At 39.2% G+C, this 12249-nt stretch overlaps 1 protein-coding gene across 4 annotated transcripts in view; it reads left to right on the top strand.

Annotated features, from left to right (window-relative positions):
• The first annotated feature begins 1450 nt into the window (after positions 1 to 1450).
• drm (odd-skipped family member drumstick) overlaps positions 1451 to 12249 on the top strand; it is a 40424-nt gene continuing 29625 nt past the window's right edge. For 2 of the 4 annotated variants that reach the window (XR_002009386.2, XM_019051044.2), the window contains exon 1: positions 1451 to 1695. The gene's annotated coding sequence lies outside the window, so the exon portion shown is untranslated. Of the gene's footprint in view, positions 1696 to 1720; positions 1859 to 12249 lie in introns of those variants that run through there. The other 2 variants (XM_019051043.2, XM_072304606.1) reach the window with 2 other exon arrangements.

Raw genomic sequence — 12249 nt, forward strand, 5'->3', positions numbered from 1 at the left:
AAACTATCAATAGATTTCTTTGTACTTTCTAAGTAGTGTAGCATGTAAAGTTTGATGATCTAAAATATATCATTGAATTGTCTTAATTGATTCAAATTTGTCATTACGCACGCCGAGTGCTACTAAACATTTTAAATATTACCTCCTCGGTGATCAAATAATAAAAATTCAGTACGTAACCTATTCATAGCTGAAAATAAAGGGCTTTATGCGTCAATTTTTTTGTTGTTTTGTTTGTTTTCAAGTATTTTATATTTGAGCTTTAAAGTGTAGAATTTCACTCAGCTACAGGCATAACTTCTAGTCTTCAATCTTTTGATTATCATCGAGATTGTTGTAGCTGATCCTCGATGTCAATCCGCCGTCACTATCATACACTAGTGGCGTGGCGTACTTTGCGATAAATCGATTGATCTGCCATTCAAACCTACGGACAAGGATCGATAAACAAGGAGTTTGCATGGCGCACCTTAATAATCGATTCAGTGGCGTGGCGTGCTTTGCGATATATCGATTGTTTTGCCATTTAAACCTATGGAAAAGGATCGATAAACAGGGTGTTCGCAGCGAACACCTTAGTAATCGATTCTTTACCATAGGTTTAAATGCCATAACAATCGATTTATCGCAATTCACGCCACGCCACTGAATCGATTCTTAACCACAGCTTCAAATGGTAGATATCGCTAAGCGATCATTCACGCCTTGCCACGGACTAGTACGTCACTTAAAAGAGGAATAATATCAGAGCCGACAACAACGTGAGCAACTGCATTACGCCGCGCAAAAAAGTCGCAAAAAAGGAAGAAGAAGAAGAAAGAAAAGACAAAGGCTGTCTAAGATCCCAGCGACAAGAAGGAGCTCGCGATTGGTCGGTTCGCGGCGGCGTGGCGCAACAAGTTCCAACTTGCGCGGATTCGAGGAGCGCCGCGCAGTGGATCGAGTCAATTAGAGAGGCCGGACATGAAATTTTCGACTCAAAACTGCAAATTTTTATATTTATTTCGTCATATTTCCAACTTTAAGGGGTGCTTCGTGGAGAATTTTCACGAGAAAACCAGTCGAAGTACTTTTAGAACCTCAAAGTTTCGTATAAACGGAGGTATAAGCTTTTTAAAGTTTCCAAATTTGGTCCGACTTCTCCGATTGACTCGATCCACTGTGCGGCGCGGGAAGAAGCACGGAGGTTCGGGCGTTTACGGTGGAAATCGAGCGTAACGCAAGAGAGGAAGAGGGATGAAAACGCGGCGGCGTGCGTTGGAGAGGGAGGGCCGGCGAAGAGCGAGACGCGAGATGCTGGGAGAGCGGAGAGGGCCGGAGCCGCAGCATCCCACTGCTGGAGCAGCATCCAATGATGGAGCCCGGCAGAGGCGGGACTTAGCTACTGTGTATTTCCCACGGTGCCCGGCTCGCCCGGAGGAGGGGGGAGGGGGGCTGGGTGATCTCTCCCGGACTCGGTCTTCAGAAGCTTGCCCCCAGCCCGGACGGTAAACCACAGAAGCCGTATGCTAAACCCGTAGCTTTAAGCTCGCTCTGTTTGAGAGACATACGCTTGCAGTGCAGTTGTTCCCCAGCGAGTGATTACCGCTAATATTTTTCTGGTTAGTGAAATTAGGCCCTCAGCTACTTGTCACCGAGTTCTGCCGCAGCTCTGCCTGGACCCGCAGCGCCACTCCAGTTTCGGATCCGATCCCCGTAAGTCTCGCTCGTTCATTCATCATTTTTTCCGCTTTCGGATACCCCAATTTTCTCCGATTCCACGTGATTTATGGCGTCCATCACGTCAGGCCAAACTCTTCATTACCTCGGATTTTTGTGATACGTATCCAAGTTCTCTTGCATGTCTCCCGTAGTATACGTAAGTTATTGTGAGACCCTCACTCAGCATGCTCTGTTTTCCAATATATTTTTTAATTCACGCGATTTATTACTTGTATACTTGTAGGTTATGACAGTGTCGTCCAATTAGAGATAGTTGTAAGTGAATGGAGACTGGGGTTCTTTATGTTCGATAAAAATGTTACTTAATTCCGGGAATACTAAACGGACAGGTTAACTTATCGGAAGTTTTAACAGTGAATGCGAGAGTATGATGATGAAGTGTCCATTAGGTTAGGAAAATTTCATGGAGCTATGTTTCGACCGTGAATTCAAATTACTTACAATGCCGGAAAATTGCATCTTATCACTGTTTTTAAGACCAGGTGGGACATTGGGACAACATTAAAGTGGTAACGCACGTGACTTTGAGTAATATAGTAATGCTCGGTTGTGGCTCGGTAGTAATGCTCGGTAGTAATGCTCGGTTGTATTTTACTTTTTCACCCAGTGAATTGCATGTGTTTTTAATGTTTACTCCTTAACGTGCGATGGGCAATCGACTGTTGCGACGTTCTATGCAATGAAAATCAATCTTATGACCGATTTGACCGCTTGAAACTTTGTTCACTGGTGACACGACTTTATTCATTCCGTCTGCTATGTGTGCGCTTTATTTTCCAAGCTTTTTCTTCCTCCATACTTGAATTGTTGCAATTTGATCCCGGATAAATTTTAAATGTCTTTGAGGTGTTGCCACTAATGAACTGCTTCATTTCAATGAGATTGATTGAAATTGCAAGTTTTAAATGTTTACTTCATTCAGATTTTACTGCATTGTTTTATTTGTGTGCTAATTTCCAGCAATAACTTAAAGTTTTGAATAACATGAACAGAGAAAAACATGAACAAGTTAGGTTAGAGTCACTGTCAGTGTTTAGTGTCACACTGATACCAAGAATATTAAGTTATTTTAACGAGGACTCGAACTTAAATAAATATCGACTGTGAAACTTTCAAACCACTTAGTTCGGGTTGCGACGTTACAGACTTCCCGTCATACTTTATTTTTTTCAATTGAAAACCATTCAATGTCAATTCTTAAAAACCTCAACGAATTTTCCTCTCATGTGCGAAGCAAATTATGTAAAAACGTAGAGGAGTGTTGACAAATTTGTTCTTCTTTAAAAGATAAAATAAGAGCGGAGATTTTTAAACATCGCGGACGAGAAACATGGTTTGGGGGTTTCACTGTCGTATCTTTAGCTCATTCTAAAGTTTAGTGGTGATGTTACTCTTTTCGCAATGTTTGAAGAGCTGTGAGCATACCACTCTCAGTCAGGCTGCATCAAACTGTTGATTTCGTAAATCTGTGAATCGTTGATGTCGGGATTTATACTTATTACCCTTACGATTATCCTCCGGGTTCTTCATACTTATGTCATTATTGTACAATGCCTTCAACCTGAAAGCTTGTCACTTGCTAAAACTTGAGAGAAAAATTAGTTTTAAATACAGCACTCCAGATGCATGCATACACAAATATTACGAAACTTCTTTTTTCACGTAAGCTCATAGTCGTAAAAAATCGAACTAAGTTGTTTATCTAAGCTCGAAGGATCAGTCATTATTAAAAAAAGTCACATTAAATAATAAATTTCTTAAATTTCTAAGTTGATAAACTTCCATGATGACAAAAGTAATGAAGTTTTCTGCTCAAAACAGAGAAATCTATACTGCATTATACCTTTGTGTAAAGAGCGTCTAAGAATGAGTGTTTTAAGAAATAACGGAGTTTTTTAGATTGAACTGAACAAAATTTAACAAAAACCGTTTTTTGTAAGATGGCAAATCAAAAATTTGTAAAAGTTCAGCCGCGTAGGAGGTAAAATATGATGTACTATTTCTGCCTCAGTTCCACATTATGAGAGTTTGTTCGTCGAAATTTTCAACCGTGAAAGTATTCATAAATGTGTGATATTGACTCATTTGCACTATCAGTGATGAATTTTGTATTTGTTGGTTCCAATCATTGTCCATAATGATGATTTTAACTGAAATCAGTATACTCGGCTCAATAAAAGTCTTCAAAGGAACAGATCCTTCACAAAAGTATACGTTTTAGGTCTGGGAAAAATTGGCTAATAATTTTTCATCACATGAACGTGACATTCGTAGCTGATTTTTGCGTGTTGCGTGTCCCCATAAAACCATCTACGAAAACTGCATAGTAACAGATCGTTTAAAACTTTATGAATGTTTGAACCACTGATTTGAATACATGTCCACGCGAAAGGCGGGTTGAAATTTAAAAAAACGTAAAACTTTCCTTTTCGATCTATTCCTGACCCTCATCCTTTGAGTATCTAAAAACGTGAGTTCATCCCAAAAATGTCCTAGAAAAACAAACGTAGTTTTGAGCTTGACCCTTTACCATAAATGTGTGAGAAAACTAGATCGAACCCTGGCTTCTCTGGAGTTAGCGGACACCGACGGTGCGGTGTGTTTGTTTTACGTGATTCAGCCTCTGTCACAATCTGCACTTCGCAGATGATGAATTATGTTTGCAAATCCCAGGAATTTCCACGTGACTGCTGCTTCAGAGGCTTGACTCGTCGGGTATAGGCAGAGCGAAAATGTGAGAAATAGGAGGTGCGAACGTAACAAAATACGCAAGTGGTCTACATGGTTCAAAAAAACAATTAAAGAACCAGTTTATTTTTAAATTGATCTTTTTCGAATCAGGAATCAACAACTTTTAATCTCCAAAACGTGTAATCCAGAAATAACAGTGTAAGCGAGAAATGTTTGATGTTATGACTAGATGTCCAGCTCAGGTGCAAGGTGCTTGTAATAACGAGAGGATGCAACTTTTTGTCTACATCGTATCGTAAGCGCAAAGTTGTGAGCCAAGCCTTATCGATGTATGAATGATTCTTGTTGAATAATGAGAGCATCACACGCAATGCTTACAGATATAAAATTTAACCCAATTTTAAAAATGAAATCTTCCTCTCTTTAAACCCCCCCCCCCTCCAAATTTCAACAAGAAATGTAGGTTGAGGCTTCTTTAAACTGAGCAAACCGCAATAAGTCAAAGATCTATGAATAGTTTGTTGTTGTAGCGAGCAGACATTGCCAGGCTATAATTTTGTCACTTTCTTGCGTAATTTCTGAGGATATATAATTAAATTAAACACTGAAAAAAACACATTGGATCTAGAGTCCAGACTCTTAAAAACATCGATAAGAAAAAGTACTCTTGATTCAATCAGAACGTAGCTTAAATCAAGAACCAAGCCTCTTAATTTCAGCGGATTTCGTTTTGATTCAAGCAAAAATCCGATTGAATCAAGAGTGTTTTTTCTTGTCAATGTTTTCAAGAGTCTGGACTATAGATCCAATTGGTTTTTTTTTTCCAGTGAAGGGTGGGATCATTGATGGATGCACTAGTTTCATTATTTATTATTGATCACGTTCTTGCGTAATTTTTGAAGTTATATCGTTAAAATAAAGGAAGGAATCATTAATAGATGCACTAGTTTCATTATTCATTATTATTGATCCTCCGCTTCGATTATTTCAATGAAGGATCATAAGTTCCAAGCTTCCCTCGATCTCTGACGCTTATATTTCCGCCAATTTCAAGCCCGCGCTGAGAGGTCATTCTCATTTCTCACGGCTAGAGACATTCCTCGTGAACATTCTAATTCCACTCGTGGTATTGTTCTTCAGTCCGTGGAAACGAGAAGCTTTTAGAGGTGCACTACACACCATTATAAAGCAATCATCAGACGCGACGGTAACCCCGTTATTAAAGCAACAGAGTTACCGGTTATTGATTTAAAATGAGCCCAGCACAACTGGTCAGCGATTACGCAGCCAACTCGGAGGGCCCAAATTGCTGCGGACCCAGATTCTGCTCTGCGGTCGCTTACCGAATTTGAGTACTGGGTCAGCAGACTCGTCTTGCTCCAGGAATGTCGGGTTCGGATCAATGCTTCGTTTTCCCATCGCACTAACGCTAATTTCGCCGTAGATTGAAGGAAAAAGATCTATTTTCTTATATTGCAAACATGCCAAGTATTTGCTTTGTTATGAGGCGAAAATGTTCCCACGAGCTCTGAGGATGGGTTAGTTGCGCTGGTCGCAGAATCGCACTGGAAAAAAAAACACATTGGAATTAGAGTCCAGACTCTTGAAAACATTGACAAGAAAAAATACTCCTGATTCAATCGGAATTTTGCTTGAATCAAAACGAAATCCGCTTAAATTAAGAGGCTTGGTTCTTGATTTAAGGTAGATTCTGAATGACTAAAGAGTACTTTTTCTTGTCCATGTTTTTAAGAGTCTGGACTCTAGATCCAATGTGTGTGTTTTTTTTTTTTTCCAGTGCGTGTTTTGATTATTGATTCTTGTACATCAGCTAAAAATAAAGGCTCTGTCCGACCAGCAACCCTCTACGATTAATATTAACCGAGGTATTGCGCTGTGAAAAATTAGGTTTATGACGTCATCCACCGCGATGAAACCCTTGGTTTCTTCCATCTTGGTTTCATTTGTCAGAGAGACGCTCATTTTCATTGGTTATTTAACGTGAAAATTTGATGAAAGCAAGGTGGAAGAAACCGAGGGTGCCACTACCTCGGTGGATGTCGTCACAAACCGCATTTTTCAAAACGCGATATCTCGGTTAGTAGAGGTAGAAAGTTGCTGTTCAGACAGATCTTATTATTTTTAGCTGTTCACTCTGAGAATTAGCATCAAAACACAATTCTGTGACCAGTGCAACTGACCCATTGCACCGAAGCGCTAAGACTCAAACCACCCGCATTTGTTTACTTTTTTTCAGGTCGGATTTTTAATAAGGGGTTATCTATCTCGATTGTGATTACGATAATAACGAATTTTGAAGCCAATATTCCCGTTATTTTTTATCCCTCTCTAAATTCCTTTGTTCGTGGTTTGAGATTTATTGTGGCCGTGTTGCATTAGGTTCAAGGTGGTTGAAACCATGACACCTTATGTGGTCATCTTTTAGGCAAATGAGAAACGTTATTTTTTTAAATCCCATTTTGAACCTCCTTTTTCAGTAAAAAAAGTGGTTACTATAGATTTATGTCGCTCGGTAACGCGTTTTTCGCTAAGATATACTGCAGGGACACCCATCTTTAAGGCAATTTGAACCGTGCAACAACTGTAGTGCTGAAAAAATTATGAAAACAAATGTTTTACTTGTAAACTGTCAAAACCGCGGTTTATTTATTTCAATGGTAAAGAGTAGTCATCGTAACATTTTATGAGCAACTTAGGGAAGAAAAAAGTCAAAATTGTCATTAAAATTGCAGAATTAAAGCATTATTTTACTCAATTGCCCTATCTGTTAAATATTTGTAACCTTAATCATGCATTTACAAGTAGTGAACAAAATGCAGTTCTTACTCTCGTAGGATTTTCAGAAAGACCGTAAAGATGTGGTTAATTTCGAGGGAAAAAATCGGAGTAATTTAATGAGCGGCGATAAAGGGGCGAGAAGAATGCATAAACCCGGAAAACCGACTAATTTTTGTTTTATGCTTTTGACAATGGGTGGGCGAGTGTTTTGAGCTGGAGTCGCGCGGCACGTAAACTTGATTAGACTCTGATAGCGGAAAAAGGGACTAAATGTAGACCCTTTTGTCAGAATGGGAGACACGTGCAGTGCGGGAGGCTGCGGCTTACCTGCGGCTCATCTCAACCAGACGCAACAGCTCGGGCCACCGCTCAGTAGACCCGAATCGATAACCCCTCAAGAAATATTAGATGTGATTTTAACCGTAGAGACAGTATTGTTGTATTTTTTCAGTGGATTTAAAAAACGTTCCATAAAGCTTTTTGTACGTATTGCTCTCAATCCGGGGTGCTAAAAATTTCAACAAAATCTACGGAGCAGGGATGAAGATATTTAAAATGGGCACTAATTTTTGTAAAGGACCTCATATCTCAAATCAACCAAAATCGATCAAGATTACCTAAAAAAAGAAAAGATTTCCAAAGGCAATTTTCCAACCTGCCTCTCCGCCTGCTGAAAAACTCCTCTTCACAATCTAGGAATTCTTCATTATCTAGTATCTGAATGCAAATTTCTCAGCAATATGGCGTTCCTCGTCAGTTTCTCATTTGTAGAAACTAGAGAGGAACACACGTCTCAAAGAATGGAAGGGGTTTAACGCGGTAAGAATCCTGAAAATTTCATGAAATAATCCTTCTCTGTGGTGGCCCAGACCTACCGTACACTGAAAAAAAAACACATTGGATCTAGAGTCCAGACTCTTAAAAACATCGACAAGAAAAAATACTCTTGATTCAATCAGATTTAAGCTTAAATCAAGAACCAAGCCTCTAATTTGAGCGGATTTCTTTTTGATTTAAGCTTAGATCTGATTGAATCGAGAGTCTTTTTTCTTGTCAATGTTTTCAAGAGTCTGGACTCTAGATCCAATGTGTGTTTGACACAACTGTTGATTCCGCGAGCTTTGAAAGTGGTCTGAAACCCATTGAGGAGTGTTCACTGTGCGACCGGGAACCGTGATCCAGGTATGGAGCGGGAGGAATGCAGCCTCGTAACCATGGTCGATTCCCATGCGTAATTCGGAAGGCCCATCTCGGCACCGCGCCCCGGGGCGTGCGCCACCCCTCCCTCTCCCCCATCCCGCCGCTGACAGACTCCCACCCCCGCGTTGCCTTCGTGTGCTTTACAGAGTGTTGCTCAGGATATGGAACATCTTTCCTTGTTGCCAGAATAAACGAGATCAGATCTCCAATGATGAGCGTACAATAGACCACTACTGCTGCACTGGGGAAAAAAAAAACACATCGGATCAAGAGTCCGGACTCTTAAAAACATCGACAAGAGAAAATACTCTTGGTTCAATCAGATTCAAGCTTAAAGAGTGTTGCTCAGGATATGGAACATCTTTCCTTGTTGCCAGAATAAACGAGATCAGATCTCCAATGATGAGCGTACAATAGACCACTACTGCTGCACTGGAAAAAAAAAAAAAAAAAAAAAAAAAAAAAAAAAAAAAAAAAAAACACATCGGATCAAGAGTCCGGACTCTTAAAAACATCGACAAGAAAAAATACTCTTGGTTCAATCAGATTCAAGCTTAAATCAAGAACCAAGCCTCTTAATTTGAGCGGATCTCCTTTTCATTTAAGCCTGAATTTGATTGAATCAAGAGTCCTTTTCTTGTCAATGTTTTCAAAAGTCTGGACTCTAGATCCAATGTGTTTTTTTCCAGTGCGTGCGAGGGAAAAATGCCGCGTATGACCCTTCAGACGCTGCTAGATTTCCTTCACTAAAAACCAAATTTACTGGTAAAATTTTGAATTTTTTTCCCCAAAATGTTTAGACAATTTTGTACGTATTTAATCTGAAATATCTGATAATTTCAAAAAAAAAATATGTATGAATATCAAAAAATACATGTTTTATCATGGGAAATTTGGCAGCTCTCTATTGTTAATACGGCGTTTTTCTTTAGTACGGCAGACTAGACAAAGTGCGAATTCAAGCATTCTGATACATGTTTCTTAAGCAGAATTTTAAGTAGAACATGATTCTTACGTCGAAAATTACTGGAACAAATTCCTAACTAAGATATGAACGTTTTTATTTTACAAAGACGGGCCTCTCAATCGAGCAATGTTCTAGCCTCATCCCTGTGTCGTTCAAAGTATAACAACGTGCAAGAGCTGAACCACAGCGCCGAGATCAAGTTTTTCATATTTTCATGACGCAGAGACTGTCAGGAGAATGTGCGATTTGCCTGAAGTAGGCTATTGCGTTTTCATGAGCGGGAGGTTTGAATTCACTCGTCAAGAAACATTTAATATCTTGATTACGAATTAATTTAAGTAATTTTCGTTCCACGAATCATGTTCTACGTGATATTTTGGTTGAGAAAGAAGTATCAGAAAGCTAAACTTTGTAACTTGTACTATGGGCCAGTTTAAGTTTCGAAATATCTGTACCGGGAGTGCTCTTTACAAAAACGGTTGAGAGGGTCGTTTTCTTTTTCTCTATTTTTTTTTTTTTTTTTTTTTTTTTTTTTTTTTGCACCAAGGAGCTGAAAGGATTGGACAAAGAAAGTTTGTCACCGGGGCTGTCGTGACCAACAGGACTTGGCGAATAGGGAGTTGTCATGCTATGAAGTGGTTTAGTTTCCTATCGCTGCGTTTAAGTCTCCACGCTATACTGTGTATTTCTTGCCTCACTAGGAAAAATAAAGAAAATAAATGATGAAATGAGAAATTCACGTGACACTAAAGACAATTGCCCTCATATTGATTAAAAAGTCAAAAAAAAAAAAAAAAAAAAAAAAAAAAAAAAAAAAAAAAATGTTGAGAGGATTGAAACAACGGGAACTTACATGAATTTTCATGCCACAAATTTGTTCGGAATATGAAAATCAACAAAATACTGTGTGAGTGTATTGCATGGGAGGAGACATAAAATTGAGCAATATTTATACGTTTTTATACTTCTACATTCATGTCTCATACGTCCGCTAAAACAATCAATTATTTTTCTTTCTTATTTTTTTTTTTCACCAATCTAAGAAAAATCAAATTATTGTATATAAAAAATTATGAGGGACTCAATTTCAAATTTAATTTTTTTTTATACTATGATAACTTCATGATCAATTTGGTAAGAATGCCATCTTATACCGCCACTATTGGCAACGTTGAAAAGGAACTCAATTTTCCACGGCTTCATGCATGTTTTATTGCTTCAACTATAGGCTGCAAGAGATGGCTATCTGCAATTGTAAAACTATATCGGTCATTGCTGGTGGGAGTGTTGGGGCCCTACAAAGGAAAGAGAAAAAGGAAAACATAAACATTGCTCCAACCGCATCTTTTCATCCTACTTTTCGTATCTCCTGAGTGTTTCCGATGAACATATATTCATGTCACTCACATAACACTGCTCATAAAATAGATCACGATTTTCTTCTTATTACTAAGTTTAAATTCCAGTGGCGTGGCGTGCTTTCCGTTACATCGATTGATCTGCCATTTAAACCTATGGAAATGGATCGATAAATAGGGTGTTTGCGACGAAGACCTTGTTAATCGATTCTTTACCATTGCCTTAAATGAAGAAATATCGATAATCGATCATTCACGCCTCACCACTCTTGTTCATATCAGTAAACTGCTCATCAGGTCCCAGGCGTGAATGATTGATTATCGATATTTCCCCATTTGAAGCTGTGGTAAAGAATTGATTATTAAGGTGTTCGTTGCGAATACACTATTATCAATCCTTTTCCATGGAGGTTTAAATGATATATCAATCGATATATCGCAAAGTATGCCACGCCACTGATTAACATCGCATCTAAGGACGAGGCGGAGTGAAAAAGCGGAAAAAATGAGTAGCCTATTTCTTGGTCGTTTCCCTTATGAAAGAACGTAACTCCCTTTCAATGCCGCCACATTCCCCCTTGCAAATTGCATATTACCAAAGAGAATCTTGAGCCTTTCTAACTGAAAATTTCACAGATTTTTTCTCACACTGGAAAAAAAAGCACATTGGATCTAGAGTCCAGACTCTTAAATACATCGACAAGAAAAAATACTCTTGATTCAATCAGATTTAAGCTTAAATCAAGAACCAAGCCTCTTAATTTGAGCGGATTTCCTTTTGATTTAAGTTTAAATCTGATTGAATCAAGAGTCCTTTTTCTTGTCAATATTTTCAAGAGTCTGGACTCTAGATTCAATGTGTTTTTTTTTTTCCACGGCAGGTTCCACGCAGAAATCAGAGAGATCTTGAATAATTAAACATTTCTTTTAAAATAAATTAATTTTCAAAGTCAATTTGGCAACTTTGGAATGGAGTTACGTTCATTCGTCCGGGAGAGGACTAATATCGGCCACAATCCAAGGGAGGTGCATGGTGCCTCCATGCATCCTCCATGGTGCATGGAGGAATCTGGGAAGAGCCGCACTTGAAAATGGGAGCGAGACCATTGGATGAACGGCGAACAATGAAGCAGAGTTTAAAATGCGGAGTAATGGAAGTGATGTACCCAGTAAAGGGAGGGGAGGGAGTCTGGATTCGGTAGCTCGTCTCGGAGAGTCGGAAGCCCGGCCATTTTGGAGTCGTGACAAGAGTGAAGGCGTGAGTGAGTAAGGGGAAGGGAAGCCGCTGCGAGGTGTAACGAGGGAGCCATCGCGCTCGACATTAAAAGCTCCGAGGCTCTGCCGAGCCGGGATCTCCAGCCACAATGCTCCTGTACCCTGAAGACCGATTGCATATGCGCGTATTTGTATTTTTTACGTCCAGCGGCAAAATTGAATACTACACTCTAGAATTATAGCATCCCTATCATCATAACCATCATTCATGCGTTGGTCTTGCAGAGATTTACGGTT

This window comes from Bemisia tabaci, chromosome 1, assembly GCF_918797505.1.
Source record: "Bemisia tabaci chromosome 1, PGI_BMITA_v3".
NCBI classification, from domain to species: domain Eukaryota; kingdom Metazoa; phylum Arthropoda; class Insecta; order Hemiptera; family Aleyrodidae; genus Bemisia; species Bemisia tabaci.